Below are 23,751 nucleotides of genomic sequence, written 5' to 3'. Positions count from 1 at the left end.
AATTCCACATACAAAGATGTGTACACCAAGGAACACAGTACAAAAATGTGCACTGGCACAGTTTAAATGACAAAACAAGTGAGAAGACACCCAATGTGCCAAAAATTCAAACCAAGAACAGCATTGGTGAGTTGCTGGTAAAATTTTCAAATAAATACCAGTGCCAACTTAAGCTGGTGGTACCCACTTGAGCTAAGTAAACCATTTTACAGGATCAAAATTATATAGATTTGGGGTGCATAGGACTATAGGAATATGCTGTGCAGCAAGGAGTTTTCTTTGATTGGTTAACAAGTTTTGAGCATAGGATAACTAGTTGTAATTATATTGATTGTCCACTCAAAAGACAACAAGAGTGTTTGTTCTTCACAAATAACTTTTCATGGTGGCTGAATGAATTTCAGGGCATGTTTTGGCATCATGTCTAATCATATGTTTTATGCAGAATCAATGCCAGGATCATATTAGTTGTCATTGTCTATGCAACATGTATTGACAATCATGAAATTTTTATGTTACCTATATATTCTTAACATCTGGGTTGACAACTGGCTTCCAAATAAACACATCTGATCCTGCTCCTCATGCATCATCCCGTAAGTGTTGGTGCAGTAAGTCATCATGGTAGCAAGTAGCATATCTTTAGAACTGTAACAAATAAATGATGTTGCTGTAGTTAACCAGCTAAAAGCCTTCCATGCTGGCAGCATAGCATGTATGAAAGAAAGGCTTTGGTATAATAAGGCACATGAATGAGGTCCAATATGCTATTTATCATTACCAAATGGACACAACGCAAGAAGACTGCGCTGATGTCATTAAAATGGTCTACGTCATGAAAAACTAATCACACGCACTGCTACAGTCCTGTAAAGACCGCGGTAAACACCTCCGGATATCGTGGGTACCAATGCAACACGTACCATACCAACCACGGATGGATACAAAGTGCTCTACTGCCCTGGATACCAACGGTTCATCGCAAGTGAACACTCAACGATGAATGCTGGCTCAGTCCTGTTGCATATGAGACAAATGCGGCTCTCATAGGACATATATAGGATACCATGCCCATTATTTACTTAATACTTAATCATCCGAACTGCCACTATTTCGACATGCTTCGCGATGGCGACCGCCAGGGCCCAGCCGTCAGTTGCCGGTTCGGATCGAGGCGGGTTCCGCTCCGTCCCACTCTCCGGACAGGCTCCGCCAGTCTCCAGTCGACATTACGTCCCGAACAGGTTTAAAGTTGTGAGGGGTCATTCACAACATGCGATAACGTTGACGGAACCCTGAGGACTGGGAGGGATTTGTAATATCCTCCAGGGCTAAGCCACGGCTCTTCTAGATGGCGACCAAGGGTCAAGTGACCAGCTTGTCTCAACGCTATGCCACTCAAGCAGCCACGAGGCAGGTTGGGGCCGCAAGTCCGCTGGCAGTAAAGGCACATTAGGTCACACGATGTTGTTCACGGTTGATACGCTGCCCGTAATGTTGGCCTACGGCGGCCAACGCGGCCTAACACGTGCAGCCCTCACTCAGCTAACACCGTACTAGTTCGACATTGACCGAACGAGGGTCGCCCATAGTGGACGAACTTCACGCGGCCGGTACAGTCTTATATCGTCCCTGGTAAAAATATGGCGACTCGAGCTCAGGCAGTCATCGCCGCTCGTGTTCTGCTTTGGTAGGGTGTGAAATCGCTGAGCAAGCCCCTATTAGTGGCCCGATAAGCGCATGCTGCGAGGGGCCGGCGGGGACTCTACCCTGCACCTGCGCCAGACAAATGCATGGTCGTTTTTCGGATTCGCGTTGCCGCCATCTCGATCATTGACATCAAAGCACCTGTCTACTCATCAGGTTCATCAGGTACGAATACATCGCAGACAGACGTGTACAATACATGTATTGACTAGCAGTGACTAGAGCAGGTACAGTTAAGTCATCAGTCCCGGACCGGGGCAAGCACTAGGCTACACATACACAGACTGCACAGCAAATGCTGCCAATCACTGGTAATGAATGGCACAGAGTCCCGCCCGCAGACGAGGCGCCACCAACAGGGAGACGGAGCCGCTTAACGGAGGCGTCGTAGACCAACACCACGCGAAAATGTGGAGACTAGGCATACCACGTAATACAGGGGTAAACACATATAACAGTCTAGGGGAAGTACGGAAACGACGCAAAATAGTACTGGTGTTTTCTGTGCATTCATAGAGCCGTCTAGATGCGCGCAACGATAGCAATAGCAGCTCACTTACAACAACCACAGTACGCGGCAGAATGTGTAACATACCTAACACGTAACATGTACAGATTGTTTGGCGGTACGGGCGGCGTTGTTAATCGGCTGCGCGCTCCGTAAGACAATTTGGGCACTATCCTCTGGCAGTCATGTCGCAAATATGCTTTGACGCATGTGGCGAGGCACACGTGTCCCGTGCGATGTCAATGACAAGTGCGCGCCGTTAGTTTCTGGCAAGCTCCTACGGGCTCGTATAAACCACAGAAGTACGTACGTGACGCGTCGGGAGAGCCACTGCTATACTCTGCCTGGGACTATCGCTATCTTTACAGTCACTTTCGTAGCGACAACAAACGCGAAGCTCCGAAGATTGTTGCGGTTCGCTCAGTCCCGCTGAAGCCGCGAGCGTCGCCACACAACCGAGTCACGCTCACCGCCGCGCGACCGTTACAGACCTTGAGACGGCCCTGACTCGTCGGCAGGTGCACACTCGACTGGTGGCGTGACGGGGGGGGGGGGGGGGGGGGGGGCTGGCGGGGACATCATATCGAGGGGTAGCGCTCGCCGCTCACACGGGGGATGCTGGTGGGGACATCACATCGACGGGAGGTGCTCGCCGCTCACACGGAGGTGCCACAGGCGGGGACATCACATCGACGTTTGCGCCCGCCGCTTACACGGGAGATGCTGGAGGGGACATCGCATCAACGGAAGGTGCTCGCCGCCCACACGGGGGATGTTGGCAGGGACATCACATCGACGGGTGGTGCTCGCCACTCACACGGGGGATGTTGGCGGGGACATCACATCGACGGGTGGTGCTCGCCGCTCACACGGGGGATGTTGGCGGGGACATCACATCAACGGAAGGTGCTCGCCGCTCACACGGGGGATGTTGGCAGGGACATCACATCGACGGGTGGTACTCGCCACTCACACGGGGGATGTTGGCGGGGACATCACATCGACGGGTGGTGCTCGCCGCTCACACGGGGGATGTTGGCGGGGACATCACATCGACGGGTGGTGCTCGCCGCTCACACGGGGGTGCCACAGGCAGGGACATCACATCGACGGATGACGCTCGACGCCACCATCCCGTGCGTCTGGTGCGGCGGACTCTGCGACCCCCCAACCGGCTGAGACCGCCTGAGACCTGACCTTCAGACCAAGTACAACTGCACGATCTCAATACGGAGTACCGGGCGTAGTCAAACCGAGTAGATCTGCGGCGAACCGCACACAGTGCCAATCCGTGTGGCCTCACACCGTGTTGGAACCGAGCTGCCTCAGACAGTGTAGAACTGCGCGGCCGCCGAGCTCTGCAACTCGATCTGCCCCATCTTGAACTGCAGCCGCTGGATCCAGCTGAGCAGCAGCTGTTGGCAGCTGTGTCCGGCCGGCTGGGCGGCGCCGCCGGGCCGCTGGGCGGCGGCACCGGCGCCGGCACCGCCTGGCTGTGCCGCACACCCGCCGGCGCCGGTCGGGTGCGACTGGCAGCCCTGCGGGTGACAGCCCTGACCGGCCGGCTGCGACTGGCAGTTCTGGAGCCGCACGCTCAGGTGGCCCGGCAGCTGTGAACAGAAGACACGCCGACGCGCTCCCGTCAGCCGAGCGCTCAGGCCGGGGCCGGCCCGCACGACGGTCAGCGGGCGGGCAGCCACGCCGTGGGGGCGCTACATACCGCCGGGGTGGTCACGAGCCTGCAGTGGAGGAGAACACGACACGGTGGATCTCCGGCTCGGCCGGCTAGCTCCCCTTTTGGAGGAGCAGGCCGGCAGTGGTGGACGGGGCCCACGTAAGTACAGATATACTGTCGTGACTCGACGCACCTGTCACAGCGATAACGCTCGCCACCACGTATACGCAAACAAAGAACACATTGACCGGCGGAACTGCGCGTATATTTGCCGAGTAAATACAGAGGAATTATCTCAGTTACATCTCCGTTGACAATCCTTGCCACCCAAGACTAATGTCACAAGGTAAAATTACCAAATAGGATATGTTTGTAGCTTGCTCAACACTTGCTAAAAATTACATCCTGATTTATAATCAATTGAATGACCGTGCTGCAATATGTCTCAACCAGTACACCGCGCCATTATCTAAAGCACATCATAGCCCCAAGTTTACTCGACAAAAATGTACCACCCAAATATTACACTGGGAGCAGGATCAAACTGGTCGCTGTTCCTTGTTGGCGGTTAAAGTTTTGGCTCAGTGTACTCACCTACGGCTCACCAGTGTGTGCAGGTTTGAGTGGCGGTACTGAGTGCTGCCTCTCACTCACCTGTTGGTTGTACGCGTAGAACACCTGCGTCCAGACCGGCAGCAGGCGGGCCAGCGTGGAGGCGTTACACTCGGCCAGCGCCTCCATCAAGCTCAGAAAGTGCAGGTTCACCATCTCGCCCAGCTGAACAGTGAGGAGGAGCCAGGGATCAGAGGAGAGCCGGGCAGCGACAGAGCGAGGCGGGCGGGACGGGACCGGCCCGACCGGCACGAGCGCCTGTCCGAGGCGTCAGAGGACAGCACAGATCGGCGGCTTATAACGGCCACATAGAGAAGCAATGACGCTGCGGAACTCCAGCTTCATAATAAGACAACTGAGGACAGTGGTCAAACCACAGCCCCTCCCCGACACATCTGAATAGGAGCTGGTCATTTGTCAGCAATGCAGCATGTGACACATGATGTCGTGTCATGTCATGAAGCATGACAGTCATGCTTCGAAATAATTATAATTTGGGACATCGAAATTGTGCGCCGGTTTTGCCAGCAGACACGCGACGCCTATCAAGAGCCTCCCACTGAAGCCCTGACTTCTCCAGGTATATCCCGCCCTGCTGAGCGCCATCGGCTTTTGAACATCCGCGAATGAAAGCAGTGGTCGATAGGCCCGCCGGGACCGGTCGGCGCCGCCAGCACGTACCACGCGTGAGTGCGAGACCAGCTGGAGGATGCCGGGCGTGACCTTGGCCCAGAAGTCGGCCAGGATGGCGAGCGCCGCTTGGTGCTGCTCGTGCCCGGGCGGCGCCTGGCCAGCCGACACCACCTCCAGGTACATGGTCCACAGCTGACACAGGATGAACGCGTGGAACAGCGAGCTCATGTGCAGCACAGACGCCTTGCTCTGCTCGGCGAAGCCCGCCAGGATCACCTGGATGTGGTCGGCGATGTGGCAGCTGGCCTCCAGTGGCACCGGCTGGCACGTCTGTCCGCAGACCGGTCACGCGGCTGGGGTCAGCACGGCCGCGCCCGTGACCGGCGCCATCACAGCCCCCGCCGCCAGACCGGCCGGCGCAGGCGGCGAGCCGAACACCGACTAAAGGCACCGGAATGTCAGAGCAATCCTTCTGGCGGACAATCAGAAGCGGCCAAACGGATACAAATCAGCTATGTTGAGTGGTAATATACGGCAAATATCTCGATGAATTCACTGCGACAAACCATCAGTAGAGCCGATACGGGAGCAGCCGGCCGCTGGCTTATCCAGCAGGGTGAGAGCAGGCTGCACCGACTCACCACGGTGGCGTGCGGGCCCATGACGGCGGCGTGTGTCATGGCGCCCAGCAGCAGCCACGAGAGCAGCCGGATGTGAGACACGCAGTCGATAAACTCCTTCGGTCTGGCAGAGGCACGCACCACACAAAATGTCAGGCAGTTGACAGTTCAGGGACAGCTTTGATGCAGTAGTATTGCGTCTATTGGACGCACATCGCCTGTATGCCTTAGCTTAAGACGGGCGGAGCATCGATAAGCTACACAAGTGGCGATATTTTCATAAAGCTGTTGTCCACCCAGCCGCCGGTTCATGAGCGCCGTGCCAGCAACTTACCTCTGCTGGACGGGAGAGGGCGGGATGTACAGCTCACCCCTGCTGGACGGGAGAGGGCGGGTTGTACAGCCAGGGCAGGTAGCGGCCTATGGCGCGGCTCTCCCTGCTGTTGCCGCGGCTGATCTCCAGCGCCACAAACTGCGCGATGCCGGCCTTTAGCACGCCGCCCATCGTGTCCTCGTTGAGGCCGCGCAGTGGACCACCGCAATTACTCTGCAGGCGGGACGACACCAGGCATGGACAGGTCACGTCAGGTCAAGCGGTCAGGTCTGCTGCAGGTAGCACACACGCGCAACACCGTCTACAACACAGCGGAGGTCACCACCTTGTAAAAGTAACGCGGTAACTAAGCCACGATGCCACCGGCATCATCCGATCACGCAAGATCGTACGTTGGACGCACTTTGGCAGCTGTTGGGTCGCGGGTCGTCAAAGTGCTCCCCCGTTCGCCAGAGGAAGCGCACCATATTCGGTCCAAATCCAATACTGTTTACCAACCGTTGCCTCCAATCTGGCCCATGTGGCGGGATGTTTGATTATGATCTACATTTCCACCAAACCAATGTTCACCAGCGCCTGCCTGCGCCTGACCGAGCGCTCCCACCATGCTGCCCTGTGCAGTTGAACCGTCGCGGCTACCTTGATCTTGGTGAGCGTGTGCACGTCAGCCAGGAAGTCGAGCGTGTCGTTGAGGTGCTGCCGCATGCACTCGGAGGCGGGCCGTGCTGCCGGCCGTGTCCGTCCCGAGGTCCGGCACCTGGTCCAGCACCGTGCTGGGCGCCATCGCGCCGGCCGGCGTCCTGCCGACGTAGGGGACACGTACTGCGACCGCGGTGCCGTCGCACTGGGCGCTGGGGTGCACCTCGCATGGGCACGATACATACAGCTCCGAGCCCCGTCCGGGCAGACTGCGCTACCAAAAACACAGATTTGTGGAATAAAAATGAAAAGGTTTTGCACTTCAGTCAGCGTTGTGGGATACCGCGGTATGTGAACAACTTCCTTGCAAGAAGGAAAATACACATCGACTTTCTGCTTTATCCGCCCTTCTTGCCTCATTCCCGCTTTGTCTTGCATCGTCACGACGCCCCGTTTGTCCGAGGGCGATCTTCACGGACCAGCCACGAGGGGGCCTAAGTGTTGCCTGGTGATGGCCCTGTCACAGCGCCCAGCACATACGCCGTGCAGGGATCCTCATGCGAAGTAAGTCTCGGCGGGTGGGCCCCCGGCGCACGCAGTTTTGCTTCACCGTCATCCACTACCCTTCATCCCACAGGTCGAAAATGGTCATTACTGGCCGACAGGAAAATAATCCATACCAAACCATGCTTCCTTCTTTGGCCATTGACCCGAAATAGCTTAGTTCTAGCAGATTACAAAATATTTCATTACATAAATGCAACAATACAACAAATTATAATGCCTCTGTAGCATGCTTAACCAGTCCATGTTTGAGTAGGCCCAGCCAGTGAGGTCCGACGGCGCCGAGGGCCGACGGGACGAATGAAACTGAATAACAGCTGACCTGCACGACAAAGTGGACCAGCAGCAGCAGGTTGGTATCGGGCGGGTTTGACTTGAACTTGAGCGCCTGCACCAGCTCAAACACTACCACACGCGACAGCTGCTGCTTCTCACGCTCCTGGGGGTCACACGCGTCAAATGAAGCACACGCCAGTGGCGTAACGACCGATGTTTCAGTCCCGTTGTCAAAAAGCTCACCGATCAAAATCTAAACATCAGCTTTTTCGCTCCAATATGCGGAAGTCTATGCTCAAAAATATCAAGTTCGACGCTGGGATGCCATTTGATGGCAGTTTCTAATTCAGCAGGAATTTCAACACCAACATTAATACGGCAAAAACATGGCAGAAGAGCGCGCCCTTTGTATCGGCGACCAAGACTTCCGGCGGTGGCGGAGGTGCCGGACTGCGGTGCCGGGGGCCCGGTACACTGTCGGCATACGGCGGCCGGCGGCGGCCACTGACCCGACTGAAGACGCGGTTACAGAGGTGGCAGAGCTCCACCAGCCGGCGGTAGTCGATGGGCCGACTCTGCACCAGCAGACTGACCACCTTGGAGAACGGCTCCAGCACCGTCTGAGGACAGCAACAGGCGACTGACCGCCCGAACGGAGGCGTGCCAACACTCCAGGCGTCTCACCACGGGCTGGTGGACATAACGACGTACATTGGTGGACATAAGGACGTACATTGGTGGACTTAAGGACCATACAGAGGTGAACATAAGGTCATTCACTGGTAGACATAAGGACGTTCATTGATGGGCATAAAGACATGCACTGATGGACATGAGGGACGTGCATTGGTGAGCCTATGGTCCTGCACTGGTGTACATAAGGTCCTGCACTGATGACGCACGGATGTGCGTGATCCGAGGACTGAGAACGGGACGTAGCGCCACGTCAGCTGATGCCTCACGGACTACGTGGTTCTGGAGCAGATGTCACGTACATCGCCGCTTCCCTGGAGTTCTCGCTCGCCCGTGCCCCACGCGGGTCGTGTACGTGTTGAAAGAGGGCGTCCTGTGCACAGCGCCTCGGTGCAGCTGCCACAGTCGCACGTGCTGAGGCCGAACCTTGTACATGTTAACGGTGGGTATCTTGAGGAGGGAGCACATGATGGCGAGCAGAGAGTCGAGCTCCGGCAGGGCAGCCAGGCAGGGCAGCAGGCGGCGGAACAGCACGTCCAGCTGCGGCACCAGCGGCCCGTACAGCTGGCCGGCCGTCTCCAGCGGCACCGACTCCAGGTACACGGACATGTTGTACAGGATCGTCGGCATCTCGTCCAGGCACGGCGCCGTCCGTTGACGGTTCAAGTACTGAAACGCATCGCCGCCGCGTCACAAAAGAGCAGCCGCATCGTGCGACTGCAATAGTGCAGCATCGCCGTCGCGTCACAACAGAGTAGTCGCACCGTGCGACTGCAATAGTGCAGCATCGCCGCCGCGTCACAAAAGAGCAGCCGCACCGTGCGACTGCAATAGTGCAGCACCGCCGCCGCGTCACAACAGAGCAGCCGCACCGTACGACTGCAATAGTGCAGCATCGCCGCCGCGTCACAACAGAGCAGCCGCACCGTGCGACTGTAAGAGTGCAGCATCGCCGCCGCGTCGCAACAGAGCAGCCGCACCGTGCGACTGTAATAGTGCAGCATCGCCGCCGCAACGCCATCATCTCAGTTCAACATGATATCCCGAACAGGAACACTACAGCGCGCTGTTCACCATAACAAATCACAGACGACGCACCAGAATACCCGCACGTCGCATTCACAGGCTCTAGACACATTTCACACATTGGCTTCAATGGATGTAGATCAGGGGGAACAGCAGCTGGACAGGGCCAGTGTTCCAGACCTCCAGCAGATGGTGCAGAGGAGCGGCCGTGTTCAGCTCGGCGAAGTCCGCCAGCGCCTGCGCCAGAGTCCGGTAAAACGCGTGCGTCGTTTCCACTGAAAAGCGGCACATGAACGTTTGTTAAAACTATGACGAGAACATGAAAATTAGCTGACAGATGAAAAGATGCTGTGGAGTGCTTTACCTAACGTGAATTTATTGCAGTCTCATTATGATGATAACGTATGTGCAGGACACCTTACGGAGCTTCATATGACCCAGTCAAACCAGCACTAGTTAGTTCGAAGGTAAAATATTTTGAAATCCATTTGATTAAGAACCGTAGGAAAACGATGATGGTGCATTAGGTGCATCACGAAAACGTGATCCACCTAAGCGCGAGGCAAAGTTCATTTCGTAAAGAGACTGCCACTCAAACGGTTGAAAAACTAAATCCAAATACAATCTTTGCACACTCTGACTACGGGCGTTGGTGGCAGCTCACCGTCCATGTCCACCTGGAAGAGCTTGAAGAACATGTTGTGTGCGGCCAGACGGTGCAGCACGCAGCGAAGAAACTGTCGGCACACGCTGTTGACGGAGCCGGGCAGGCTGTAGCTGGACTCGGACTGCCACGGGTACCGCTGGCGGCCGGCCAGGCTGGCGGCCAGCACAGCGGCCGTCAGCACAACGGCCGTCAGCACAGCGGCGGCCAGCACAGCGGCGGCCAGCACAGCGGCCGTCAGCACAGCGGCGCCCAGCACAGAGGCGCCCAGCACAGCGGCGGTCAGCACACAGCAGTGGCCAGTACAGCGGCGGTTAGCACACAGCGGCGGTCAGCACAACGGCGACCAGCACACAGCGGTGGTCAGATCGTCGTCGCTCACACGCGGTAGCCGGGCGATGCAGACCAGTGGCGTAATACAGCCACTGGGTTCGCTTTGAACTCAGTAATGACACAAAGACAACCCGAACAGATCGGGGGGGCCACTTAGCATCACACAGCAAATGAAATGCTGAAAAATGTGCTTTGAGAGATGTCTATGACTACATATCCCTACAATTGAAACCAACAATCTGTAAGGCATTTGCACCCAGAAAACAATTACCACAATCAAATTGTGGCAGAAGTATATCTATTCACATACAACAGTGCAAAGACAGGCCAACGGACGTTTTCAACTCCTGTTGAAAATGTCCCTTGCATGCACTAGATGCACGCTGCCACAGCGAGCCGCCCCCGGAGGACCGCCAATACAGCTGCAGCCGAGCCAGCTCGGCCCGGCCCACGCGCCGGGCCGACTTACGTGGAGACGGCACGCAGCATGTCTGGCAGCATGCAGGCGGCCAGCGAGGGCTCACGGTGCACGAACGTGGCCAGCACGACCACGCAGAGGCCGAGCTCCTCCTCCGTGTAGTCCTCGCGTACCTGGCCACACTGCGGACACCTGGAGCCGGCCGGGGGCACGGTCAGACAGCCCGGCACCATGCCACACTGCGCACACCTGGGGTCAGTCAGACGGCCCGGCACCAGGCCACACTGCGCACACCTGGGGCCGGCCGGGGCACGGTCAGACGGCCCGACACCAGGTCACACTGCGGACACCTGGGGCCGGCCGGGGGCACGGTCAGACAGCCCGGCACCAGGCCACACTGCGGACACCTGGGACCGGTCAGACGGCCCAGCACCAGGCCACACTGCGGACACCTGGGGCCGGCCGGGGGCATAATCAGACGGTTCGGCACTAGGCCACACTGCGGACACCTGGGGCCGGCCGGGGGCACGGTCAGACGGCTCGGCACCGGACCACCAGTCGGGCAACAGTAAACCGGGTCTCATTCTGGAAGTACTGTCTAGTCCTTCAAGTATTCACTCATCAATAGCTGGGACAGCCTTGAGTCTTAAGCAAATAACCTTAATTACTGGCGTACGACACCGCACGGCCAAAGGGCACGCTACACAGCACAACATAGTTTGAATTGATTTTTTCCAACTTTCAAATAGCGTTTAAAAACAATGGAATCGTTATAATTGTCAGCCTTCGCAGGTCACTTAAAATAGACGAATGAATAGGGAAGGGGGGGGGGGGGAGAGGGAGGACGCTCTCACCTCTCCTGCACACAGTCGTTACCGACGCGGAGGCTGCACTGCTTGACGTTGGGCGCGGGCTTCTCCTCGGCCGGCTTGTCCCGGCGGGACCACCGGCTGCGGGCCCACACGCGTCACCGTCAGCTCCACCGGACGCAAGGGATGGCGGTGTGAGGCGGATGGCAGCGACAGGACACACGCCGTACCGCCACCGGCTAGCGTCATTACGGCACCGAGCGGGGCCTGTGGTACTGCCGCCAGCTAGCGTCATTACGGCACCGAGCGGGGCCTGTGGTACCGCCGCCAGCCAGCGTCACTACGGCACCGAGCGGGGCCTGTGGTACTGCCGCCGGCCAGCGTCACTACGGCACCGAGCGGGGCCTGTGGTACTGCCGCCAGCCAGCGTCACTACGGCACCGAGCGGGGGCCTGTGGTACCGCGCCAGCCAGCGTCACTACGCCACCGAGCGGGGCTGTGGTACCGCCGCCAGCCAGCGTCACGGCACCGAGCGGGGCCTGTGGTACTGCCGCCAGCCAGCGTCACTACGGCACCGAGCGGGGCCTGTGGTACTGCCGCCAGCCAGCGTCACTATGGCACCGAGCGGGGCCTGTGGTACTGCCGCCAGCCAGCGTCACTATGGCACCGAGCGGGGCCTGTGGTACTGCCGCCAGCCAGCGTCACTACGGCACCGAGCGGGGCCTGTGGCACTGCCGCCAGCCAGCGTCACTATGGCACCGAGCGGGGCCTGTGGCACTGCCGCCAGCCAGCGTCACTATGGCACCGAGCGGGGCCTGTGGTACTGCCGCCAGCCAGCGTCACTATGGCACCCGAGCGGGGCCTGTGGTACTGCCGCCAGCCAGCGTCACTACGGCACCGAGCGGGGCCTGTGGTACTGCCGCCAGCCAGCGCCACTATGGCACCGAGCGGGGCCTGTGGCACTGCCGCCAGCCAGCGTCACTACGGCACCGAGCGGGGCCTGTGGCACTGCCACCGGCCAGCGTCACTACGGCACCGAGCGGGGCCTGTGGTACTGCCGCCAGCCAGCGTCACTACGGCACCGAGCGGGGCCTGTGGTACTGCCGCCAGCCAAGCGTCACTACGGCACCGAGCGGGGCCTGTGGTACTGCCGCCAGCCAGCGTCACTATGGCACCGAGCGGGGCCTGTGGTACTGCCGCCAGCCAGCGTCACTACGGCACCGAGCGGGGCCTGTGGTACTGCCGCCAGCCAGCGTCACTACGGCACCGAGCGGGGCCTGTGGTACTGCCGCCAGCCAGCGTCACTACGGCACCGAGCGGGGCCTGTGGTACTGCCGCCAGCCAGCGTCACTATGGCACCGAGCGGGGCCTGTGGTACTGCCGCCAGCCAGCGTCACTACGGCACCGAGCGGGGCCTGTGGTACTGCCGCCAGCCAGCGCCACTATGGCACCGAGCGGGGCCTGGGGCACTGCCGCCAGCCAGCGTCACTACGGCACCGAGCGGGGCCTGTGGCACTGCCACCGGCCGAATCACTACCGTGCGGGGCAGCGCCTGCGACCAAACACATCCACAAGACATGGCCAAGGTCAGCCCTCGCCAGGAGGTTATCAGGTGATCCACAAATGAGTCAGATTGTATTACCCGTAATGTCGACCACGGAAGAGCACATCTCGGATCGAGCACATCGGAACGACGGCTGCATATTGTTGGGATACCCATCCACTATCATAACCTAGAGCTCGCACAACACAAACTAGAACTACAGCTTCTGCCGGCGTGCCGGCGCGAGTGCCGGTGCAGCGCCGCCGACCGGTCATCTGCCAAGAGGGGCGCGCGCCACCTGGCCGTCTGTGGACCGGTGCAAGCCTCACCTGGCCATCTGTGGAGCGGGGCACGCCTCACCTGGCCATCTGTGGAGCGGGGCATGACTCACCTGGCCGTCTGTGGACCGGGGCATGCCTCACCTGGCCATCTGTGGAGCGGGGCACGCCTCACCTGGCCATCTGTGGAGCGGGGCGTGCCTCACCTGGCCGTCTGTGGTGCGGGGCACGCCTCACCTGGCCGTCTGTGGAGCGGGGCGTGCCAACCTGGCCTTTTGTGGAGCGGGGCATGACTCACCTGACCATCTGTGGAGCGGGGCGTGCACCACCTGGCCATCTGTGGAGCGGGGCACATCTCACCTGGCCATCTGTGGAGCGGGGCGTGCGTCACCTGGCCATCTATGGAGCGGGTCACGCCTCACCTGACCATCTGTGGAGCGGGCCGTGTCTCACCTGGCCGTCTGTGGAGAGGGGCGTGCCTCACCTGGCCGTGCGACTCTCGGCGGCCGCCTGCTCCACGGGGCTCAGGCCCAGCTTCTTCGACTTGGGCTGCTTGATGTAGGCACGATGGACGGCCGGCTCGTCGCCGGGTGTACCGGCTGAAGAGGACGGCGGTGTCAGCACGGACCGCGCGGCTCACAGTGCGCCACGAGCCTGCTCGGTCACCGCGCAGCCACTGCACTGAAGGCGGGTGACGGGATCACTGAGCGGCGCTGACACCCGCCTCGAAGAAAGGCTGTAACAGCTCGCTCAGGCCTGAGTCTGAGCCTCCAGCTAAACTCAGGAGTAATGACACAAGACCTCAGCTCGCGATCCTGACCAGACTCGTGGTCTGAACAGTGGTGGGATTATGCTCCATAAACCACTCCGGTCATAAGTAACGCTCTGCTCCATAACTGCTCCATAAACCACTCCGGTCATAAGTAACGCAGCTGCTCACAGCAGTCGTGGATCCAGAGCAGCACGCCGCGGTCGGCAGCCGAGCCCGTGTGACGTTTCGACACAGATCTGGATGAATTCAGCGCCCTCATTATATTTGTAGCCCGGCCGGGCGCGGCACTGACCGTCATCCTCGGTGCTGGCGCTGCTCTGGTTGGCCAGCGTGTCTGGCTCGCGACTCTTGCCGTCCGGGGCGGCCTGTCCGGCGCCCAGCTGCAGCTGGAGCGACGAGACGAGGCGTCCGGCAGCGCCAGGGCCTGCCGCCGCGGTCACGAGCCAGGGTCACACAAACCGCCTCACTCTCAGAGGGTCAGATGGCCAGCTCATAACCCGCCCCACTGGCACAATCCTCGCCGTCACGAGGTCGTGCGCCACCGGCCAGGCGGTCGGTGACTCCGAGCACTGAAGGAAGGTCCTCTGACGACGGGTGACCAGACGAAGGCGCATACCCGGTGTCTGGTACTCGCCCACCCGCACGCGTGACGTCCACTCCCAGCAATATGGAGGAGTCGACATGGGGCGCAGACGCCAAGTGTGGTTCTTGCACTCTGCGGAAGGCTAGCCCATGTCACCCACTACAGTACGCAGGTGTGGACTCCCACCACATCGGCCGCGGAGAAAACACGACTCTCCTCTGTTTCGGTTCGTTCACCGACACTGACCATGGCTGTCCTGTTTGGAGAAGACCAGCGAGAGCCGCTCGAGCAGCGAGCGCTCGGTGCCGTTGGCCGCACCGTTGGCCGGCGGCCGGCTCGCTGCGCGCGATGGCCAGACTCTGGGCGCGCGGCTGCTGCCAGGACTCGGCTGGCGACGGCTGCGCCTCCAGGGAGAGACCTGCCGCCCGGCCGACATCGCGTGTTAGATTCAGGCCCGCTCCCGCCGGGTCAGGTCACAACGGGATGGCCAAGACTGCGCCTCCAGGGAGAAACCTGTCGCCCGGCTGACAATCGCTAGGTGTGTCAGGCTCGGGCCCGCTCCCGTCGGGTCAGGTCACAACGGGCTGGCCAAGACTGCGCCTCCAGGAGGAGACCTGTCGCCCAGCCGACATCGCGTGTCAGACTCAGGCCCGCTCCCGCCGGGTCAGGTCACAACGGGATGGCCAAGACTGTGTCTCCAGGGAGAGACCTGTCGCCCGGTCGACATCGCCAGGCGTGTCAGGTTCAAGCCCGCTTCAGCAAGGTCAGGTCACAACGGGCGGGCCACGACTGCGCCCCCAGGGAGAGACCTGTCGCCCAGCCGACATCGCCAGGTGTCAGGCTCAGGCACGCTTTCGCCGGGTCAGGTCACAACGGGAATGGCCAAGACCGCGCCTCCAGGGAGAGACCTGTCACCCAGCCGACATCGCCAGGCGTCAGGTTCAGGCACGCTTTCGCCGGGTCAGGTCACAACGGGATGGCCAAGACTACGCCTACAGAGAGCAACCCTCGGTCCCGGACGACGCAGCCCAGTGCCACAGATACAGACATTCTGCTGCAGGCATAACCCACGCATCGAGTGGTGCCGGCCGAGAACTTACATCAAAGTTCACATATAACAAGCTCCAAACGCACGACAGCAAAGCTGCGCCATCGTATTGGCTTACATCCTGTCTGACCCCGATCACCGCCTGGATTAATACCCCTCCCACATCCCTGATGGCGCGAGTGGTGCGAATTTGCCCGCCTTCTCACTGTGCTCGAAGGGCGACGCGCCGGGCAAGAAGGGCACGCTGCCGATGCTGGTGACGTGCGAGAGCGCAGACACGATCGGCTGCTCGTGTACGGTTGGACCGACCGCGGCGACCGCCGGCTGGCAGCGGGCCAGTGCCACACTCTCTTCAGCTGGCGCCGCCCTGTAGCGGCCGCAGCCCGGCTCAGCTCAGGTCAGATCATGCCGAGCAGCACCCAATCACACTATGTTGACACCCAGGAGCGCATTTGGAGGTAGTCATATCGCGCATATCTACGATATCTACGATAGAACGGACAATTTCAAGCAATTTGAGAAAACTTCTGATCACCACTTCTGCTCTCGTTTCAACAGAGACATGTCGCCGAACTATCAACCAATCTATACATCCATTTTCCTGGTTCTTCTCTGAGGAATAAGGCTATCACCACCGCCTTATCAATTTGATATGCGGTCATTTCTTCCCCCACACAATGTTCACACAAATAGGCCCCGCAGAAAAATTACAGACATATGCATTTATCGTTAACTCCCTACAAAACAGCCCTCCGAGCAGCCCGTACCGCCAGAGCACGCTCCGACAGCAGGTCTACAGTCTCTCTGTCGGGCCTACGCGGTACCGTACTTGCAGTCGGCGGCTGGCACCTGCTCCACCAGCTGGCAGACCACCTGCGCAGGGTCCACCATGGTGACCAGCTCCGGCACCACTGTGGCCAGCTGCGGTGGCACCAAGTCCAGTCAGGCCCGGAGACGGAGACGCCAGTTCGACTCTAGTAGTGAGCCGGGCGGCCAAACGCCGCGGAGTCGGCCGAACACGTCCATCACGCGCAAAAGACCAGCTCGGAACTACACTTCAGCGAACAGTGCAATCATTTTGGGTAATTCTACCTCCATCCAAGAAGTATGGGGCCACACTCAGATTGAAAGCAAAGAATTAAAAGGGTGCATTCATTAATGGCGGTCCATTAGCTGGAGCTACCATGTACTTTCAATTGAATCGAGTGCACGGTGCAGCAACTGAAGACAATGGCCGTTGTATGTGACGGACGAGAACGGTCTATCTGACCTCATTGGCTACGCAGATGGGTTGAACTACCTCGACCACACCGAGACCGGAGAAGGAGCCGACACGGACCGGCTGCACCGACTGCATGGGCGACACCTCCTCCAGGTCCACCAACGACCCCTGGCGGCGCCCAAACGCGGCCGTCACGCACGCGCGGTGCTTCAAGCGGACATACAGAGAGCACCCAGCGCAGGTGGCGTACGCGGCACCAGCGAATCCTACGAAATATACATGGGACGTTAGGTGTAAGCCGGATGCGGGTACTATATGGTTCCATCCCAAACCACTTACACAGAAGCTTTGGTGGGATGAAGCTGTCTTTGGAGACTCTGGGATGGCTTCCAGCTCTGGTTCGATTTCGCCGTCCTCGCTGCCGTAACTAAAACGGCGGCAAAACAACCAAACGTCAAAAGTTCACGCCTACCAACACCGCACACGACTGCGAGATCTTCGCAGAGCGAAGAAAGCAGAATCTGAAACGTGGGCCGACTGCAGACCACAAACAGCCGCACAGCGCGGATGACAGACGCGAGACCGATGAACCGGACCACTTCACAGCTGACCGCAGACCACAAACACCGCACAGCGCGGATGACAGACGTGAGACCGGTGAGCCGGACCACTTCACAGCTGCCTGCAGACCACAAACAGCCGTACAGCACAGATGACAGACGCGAGACCGGTGAGCCGGACCACTCCACAGCTGACTGCAGACCACAAACAGCCGCACAGCGCGGATGACAGACGCGAGACCGGTGAACCGGGCCGCTTTACAGCTGACTGCAGTCACCACATGGGCTGCACTAATCTGAATGGGTGCCATCCCGGGGCGGCCGCTGGCGGGTGGCGGATCGGTCCGTCAGCCGAACCACTATCTGCGTCTCTCCAGACCAAATGACAAATTCGTTTTGATCGAAAAATCCTTACGAGCCAGTACTGACCGGAACTCGTTTTCACTGGCTCACTGGCACGCTTGTCACACAGAATGCCTCTTGAACCGCCAACAGGCGCCAGATGCGTCAAAAGCCGCCACTCACCGCACGCCATTCCTGCCTCGAACACTCAGCACGCGCCTCACCGCATGAGCTCCGGCCGAGACTTCATCTCAGCAGCAACAGCCGAGCGTACCATACTGTCGCACCAGACAAACAGCCACACCTTCGAGCGCGCCCTCGCCAGACAGCCGGCGGTGATAGCGTCCCTCGCCAGACACAGCCAGCAATGATGGCGTGCCCCTCACCAGACGGTGTCTTGTCGGGCGCGGCGCCACTCGTCGCCGACGGCGCTGGCGGCGGCCGGCGGCGCCAGCTCGGGCGGCGGACGCGGCGTCAGCGGCGGCGTGTCCTCGGCCCCGCCCGGCGGCGGGCTGCACGCGGCCGGCTGCAGCGACCCTGCCCCGGAGACACGCGGCGTCAGGCCGCTCACGCGACATGACCGCCGCCGATGCCAGGTCGCCCTATGTCTGCTTGAAGGCTAGCTGTGTTAAGTGAGGCTTTTAAGCTGTTCGAAAAGTGCCCTGGCGGGTGGAAAGGACAGGAATCAGGAGCATCACAAGGTGCAACGTACTACGCGTCTGAAAGCTTGCCGCCATGAAATATGCAGTGAAGTGCACCATGTGTGTGACTGACATCTCTAAAGCCACACCAGCAAATGGCATGACTGTAAGCGTAACGCGTTCGGTACAAGACAGCTGCAACCAAGGACACAGTCTCGCTACGATCATCAGGTACAAAACAGCTGCAACAAAGGACAAAGCCCCGCTACGGTCATCAGGTACAAAACAGCTGCAACAAAGGGCACAGACCCGCTACGATCATCAGGTACAAAACAGCTGCAACAAAGGACAAAGCCCCGCTACGGTCAGCAGGCCGACTGCCGTTCTCATCCCGTCCCACCAATAGCCGGAGGCGGGGACAGCTTGCCCCAAACCAATCCCCCCCCCCCCAAGCTCCCACCCCGCGTCGGCTCACCTATGCGACTGAGCGGCGCAGCAGCGGCGGCTGCGGCAGCGGCAGCCGCGGCGGCGGCTGGCGGCTCGGCCAGCGGTCGGCACAGATGCAGTGTGTTGAGCACCACTTGGCAGAGCGCCAGCAGCGGCCCGCTTAGGGTCGGGTCACCGTACTGGTACTGCAACGGAGCGCAGCTCACGTTCTGGCCGCGTCCCGGCGCACGGCGGCGGCCACGCCAGACAGCGCACGGTGGTGGGCGGCACGGGCGTTCCCAGGCAGCCGCAGTCGGAGGCGGGCGGACGACCCCCGAGAACAGGCGACGGCGGACCGATGGGAGCGAGTTTCCGCACAGCAGCAAGAGTAAGGTGGACGTTCCCAGAAAGCAGACGGCGGCAGGCAGGCGGGCGGCGTTTGCAGGCAGCGGCAGGCGGCAGGCGGGCAGGCGGGCAGGCAGACGGCAGAGGGCGGCGGCGACAGACGGCAGAGCGGGGTACACCGGGAATAGAGACAGAGAGAGGATGCCGGCCGGCGCGTGAGCAGCGGCGCCGACAGACGGCAGAGCGGGGTACACCGGGAATAGAGACAAAGAGCGGATGCCGGCCAGCGCGTGAGCAGCGGCGCCGACACAAGCCAGGCGGCGGCAGGCGGGCCACAAGCAGCCCACAGGGGCGGCGGGCGGGTCAGAAGCGGCCGTCCGTACAGGCGGCGGGCGACAGGAGCAGCCGACCGTATCAGGTGGAGGGTGCAGCCGGGCCACACGGATGTCACCGGGTCAAATAGCCCCGGTACGTACGTAGAAAAACTGGGTGCACAAAGCGAAAAATCGCAATCGAGGAAAGCAGTTATAACATTTTAATGGCCATGAAGAATTACGAGCAAAACATGAGCAAAAGCTGCTCTTAACAGAAACTTACACTGAACCCAGCAAGGGTGTCGGGGTACAGGAGTCATGCAATACCGTATCGTCAAACATAATACAAGGGTAAAACACAAACACATCACACACGTGATTTGCACCCTACATGTTTCAATCATGCGCTGAAATTGAGGTGCGTCATGAGGTCAGTTGAGGTGTGCGATAGTCCGACGACGGAAGACAGGGCTGCACCCCAGTCCGTCTTAAAGCGTAACGGGTTATTCCAGCTTGGCCGCATTGATTGGCTCAAATACCATGTAGCGCTCACTCATGGACATTTTAGAGTTGTTTTATTATGTGAAATCAACGTCGCATTATCAAAATACCGACACGAAACCGACAGATTTTGTGTGATGTAATTGCGAAAGGCGTTAAGCTCCCCGTTACTTGACATTGTAGGGAGATACGTGGCGACTAGATGAAGTAACGTGTCGGATTGAGAGAAACCACTGGTGTACACGCTATTGAGCGGCGTCAGTGTAACATGGACCGGCGTACCGAGTTTAGCATTACGTTGGGAGCGGTCAGCGCCAGCACAGGAGCCTAATACATAATCTTACGATACAAAGATTGTTGTTATCGTTACTGGGGGTTTCTGGCGCGCCGAATGCAGTGGTCATTTGGCAGCTGTACCGTACAAAGGCCAATGAACTTAAACGGTCGAATAATCTCACTGGCGATAGCTTCAAGTCCTACTTGAAGTCACACGAAGACAATTAATCGAACCTTTTTACAATCACTCGCAAAATGCTACCAACGTAGTTCTGTCATGTAAGTCACAGAAGCATTTGATGGTCGTTTGAGACATGGGATTTTACACACACATATCACAATCAGGACCCTAATCACCGCCTCACTCATCCCAACGCTGCGCGTGAGCTGACCCTCGGCGAAAGAACCAGCTGGCTCGCGGCGGGTTGGACTGTCGCGGACGGACGGGGGGCCGCGTCTGACGGGCGTCGCCGGTACCTTGTAGAGGACGGTGAGCAGGGCGGAGAGCCAGTCATGGCGCTGGCGCTCCTCCAGGTGCCAGAGACTGTAGGCCGGCCGGCCGGACGTCTCGGCGCTCTGGCGGGACGGCGCCGCGCTGTACAGCAGCACCGGCAGGCACAGCGGCAGCAGCGCGCTGCCCAGCGGGAAGTTGTGGTCCAGCACCAGGTTCAGGTGCGACAGGAACGCGTTGAAGGCCGCCTTCGACCTGCCGGACGAGGCGGGCTGCGGTCCGATGGCGCCAGACCCCGGGCACGGTCAGCCTGGCGCTCGGCGCTGGCTCCGTGCGGTCCTACAGTGCAATTGCGTGGGCCCGACCAGATCTGTATCCGAGCTGACCAGAGCCTCTGTCAATCTAGCGTCCGAACTGGCGCCGCGCGGGCTGTGGTGTGTATCAGGCTACACAAACTGACAACACAGAATTCATACAAAACTGACCAGCTTTGGCGAGTTTAACCACAATCTTTCGATCACAATTATTTTATACCACACGACTTAACTTCCCGTCACATTTGTATTATCTTTCTATCGCTGCAGCATGTAATGCCTGTCACCAAGTATCGGTCCCGGGTCCGAAGCACGCCTCTGCACGCACCTGAGGCGAGCGGGCGACATGAAGAACGTCTTGTCGGTCTGATTGAAGCCGAGCATCATGGACAAATGACGCAGCACCAGCTGCTGGCTACGGCACTGCTGCTTGTCGTCGCCAGGTGGCGCCTGCGCGCGGCCGGGCACACTGTCAACAGGCGATACTGCACGGGCGAGAACACAGCGAACACGTGATGTCAGAGTCGCGTGAGCCCGCCACGGACCTACAGGACACTGGCTCCGGCGGCGGCCGCAGCCAGCTCGGCGGGCGCATGGGGAGGCTCGGCACCAGATCGGACTCCGGCGTTGTTTTCATCAGGGATTTATGACGCACGCAGCATCTGAGGCTACGTGGTGTCGCCTGCATTCCACTCGGACAGGAAGGGCGAGCTCTGCGGAAATCCAAACTTGTCATCCTGGTTTCACAGGCGTGTAACTAACTATTAGGGCTTCGCCACTACATATTATAATGTGGAAAGCGACGATCCGGTAGCAGACACAAACACACACAAACACACACACACACACACACACACACACACACACGCACGCACGCACGCACGCACGCACGCACGCACGCACGCACGCACGCACGCACGCACGCACGCACGCACGCACGCACGCACGCACGCACGCACGCACGCACGCACGCACGCACGCACGCACGCACGCACGCTTCTCTCACGCCCATTGGACGCTGGCGTCTGAGAAGACATCGCACATTGATGACGTGGTGGATTACGATCAAACACCGGCAACAGCCACAGCTACAAGAAGCGTCACTATACTGTCGCCATTGTTTCGCCGCAGAGCGGGCTGCGACAGAGCGCTGACGTCAGCAGCCGACGGATGACGAATGACCGTCACCAGCGCCGCCGCCGTCGACTCGCACGGGTCGGCGGGCACGGCTGACCTGGTCTGGCCGGGCCATGAACTTCATCAGCAGGTCGACCAGCAGGTGGGTGGTCTCGCGGTCCCCCTCGTCGCTGTCCAGACTGCGGTAGACAAGCGACAGACAGGCGTCCGAGCCGGGCGCCGCCGCCGCCGACGTCTTACTATTCTCTGTCGGCGGGGGCGGGACGCCACTGATGGCACGCGGGCGGGACGCCACTGATGGCACGCGGGCGGGACACCACTGACGGCACGCGGGCGGGACACCGCTGATGGCACGCGGGCGGGACAAACCGCTGATGGCACGCGGGCGGGACACCGCTGATGGCACGCGGGCGGGACACCGCTGATGGCACGCGGGCGGGACAACCGCTGATGGCGCGTGGGCGGGACAACCGCTGATGGCACGCGGGCGGGACACCGATGATGGCACGCGGGCGGGACACCGCTGATGGCACGCGGTGGTAGACGACACACACATGGCGGCACAACCCAGTCATGCCCGCGGAACCCGAGGTCAAATGCTGTGCTGCAGCGCACGCTACACGCACTGCGGGACCACCGGCCTAAAAGGCTGCCGTGCCGTCAGGGTCATCGACCTATGGTCCCCCTCACGGCAGTACTTACCCGGCACGTGGTTGACCTGCGAGATGCCGAACCGAGACGCCTTCCGCTTCAAGATCGGGGCCGAGGCCTGCCGCGGATAGCTGTGTTTTCTGCATGTCTGGAACGCAACGGTGCCGGGACGGTCAGTCCACAGCACTGCCCTCGCCGTCCGTCTGGCACTCGGCAGCATCGCCCGGCAGTGGCTGCCGCCAGCGACAGGACACGACCGAGTGCCGCCCTCGTCCCCAGCTGCCATTCCTGTCGTGGCCCGGCCGACGGAGAACACGTTAACCGGCTGGCACAAACGTGCGCCTCGTCATAACGCGCGGTCCGTTCGCAATCCTGCGACCAATCCCATGCCCGGCCGCAGTCCGCGACTGGGTGTCTGTCCGACAGCCGCGGCGCCGCCGGCCACGATCGCATCCGCCGCGGTGTGGTCGTACCGTTCTTGTCTGGCCGCGGCACGACGGCTGGCGCCGACATGGTGCGCTTGTAGGGCCACTTGGTACCAATGCTGGAGTTGAGCGTGCGCCGGTGACCAGAGCCGGCCGCGGCCGAGGTGAGCGCCTCGTGCGCGCGCGTCAGACGGCGTAGGTACGCCTCGCTCGCGCCGCCGTCCGACTTCAGGTCTAGAGGGAGGGGAACGGGATCAGATCAGGCGAGCTGTTCAGAGCGGCGCAGGGGTCACTGCTGGCTGCCAACAGCGATAATCGAGCCCAGACACGCTGGTGGTATGAACACGCTTCGGCAAAACCTTGAATACAGTGTATGGGATTATTGACGGGAGTTCTGATTGATTCTGGCGC

General features: G+C 59.9%; 1 pseudogene; it reads right to left on the bottom strand.

Moving 5' to 3' along the window:
- Positions 1–3,540: 3,540 nt before the first annotated feature.
- Positions 3,541–23,751, bottom strand: part of LOC119108513 (protein unc-79 homolog) — a 51,750-nt pseudogene continuing 31,539 nt past the window's right edge.

Source organism: Pollicipes pollicipes, unplaced genomic scaffold (assembly GCF_011947565.3).
Source record: "Pollicipes pollicipes isolate AB1234 unplaced genomic scaffold, Ppol_2.1 Scaffold_2555;HRSCAF=2994_pilon_pilon_pilon, whole genome shotgun sequence".
Lineage (NCBI taxonomy): Eukaryota > Metazoa > Arthropoda > Thecostraca > Pollicipedomorpha > Pollicipedidae > Pollicipes > Pollicipes pollicipes.
The sequence above is the reverse complement of the archived record's forward strand: the minus strand, read 5'-3'. Positions and strand labels throughout refer to the sequence as shown.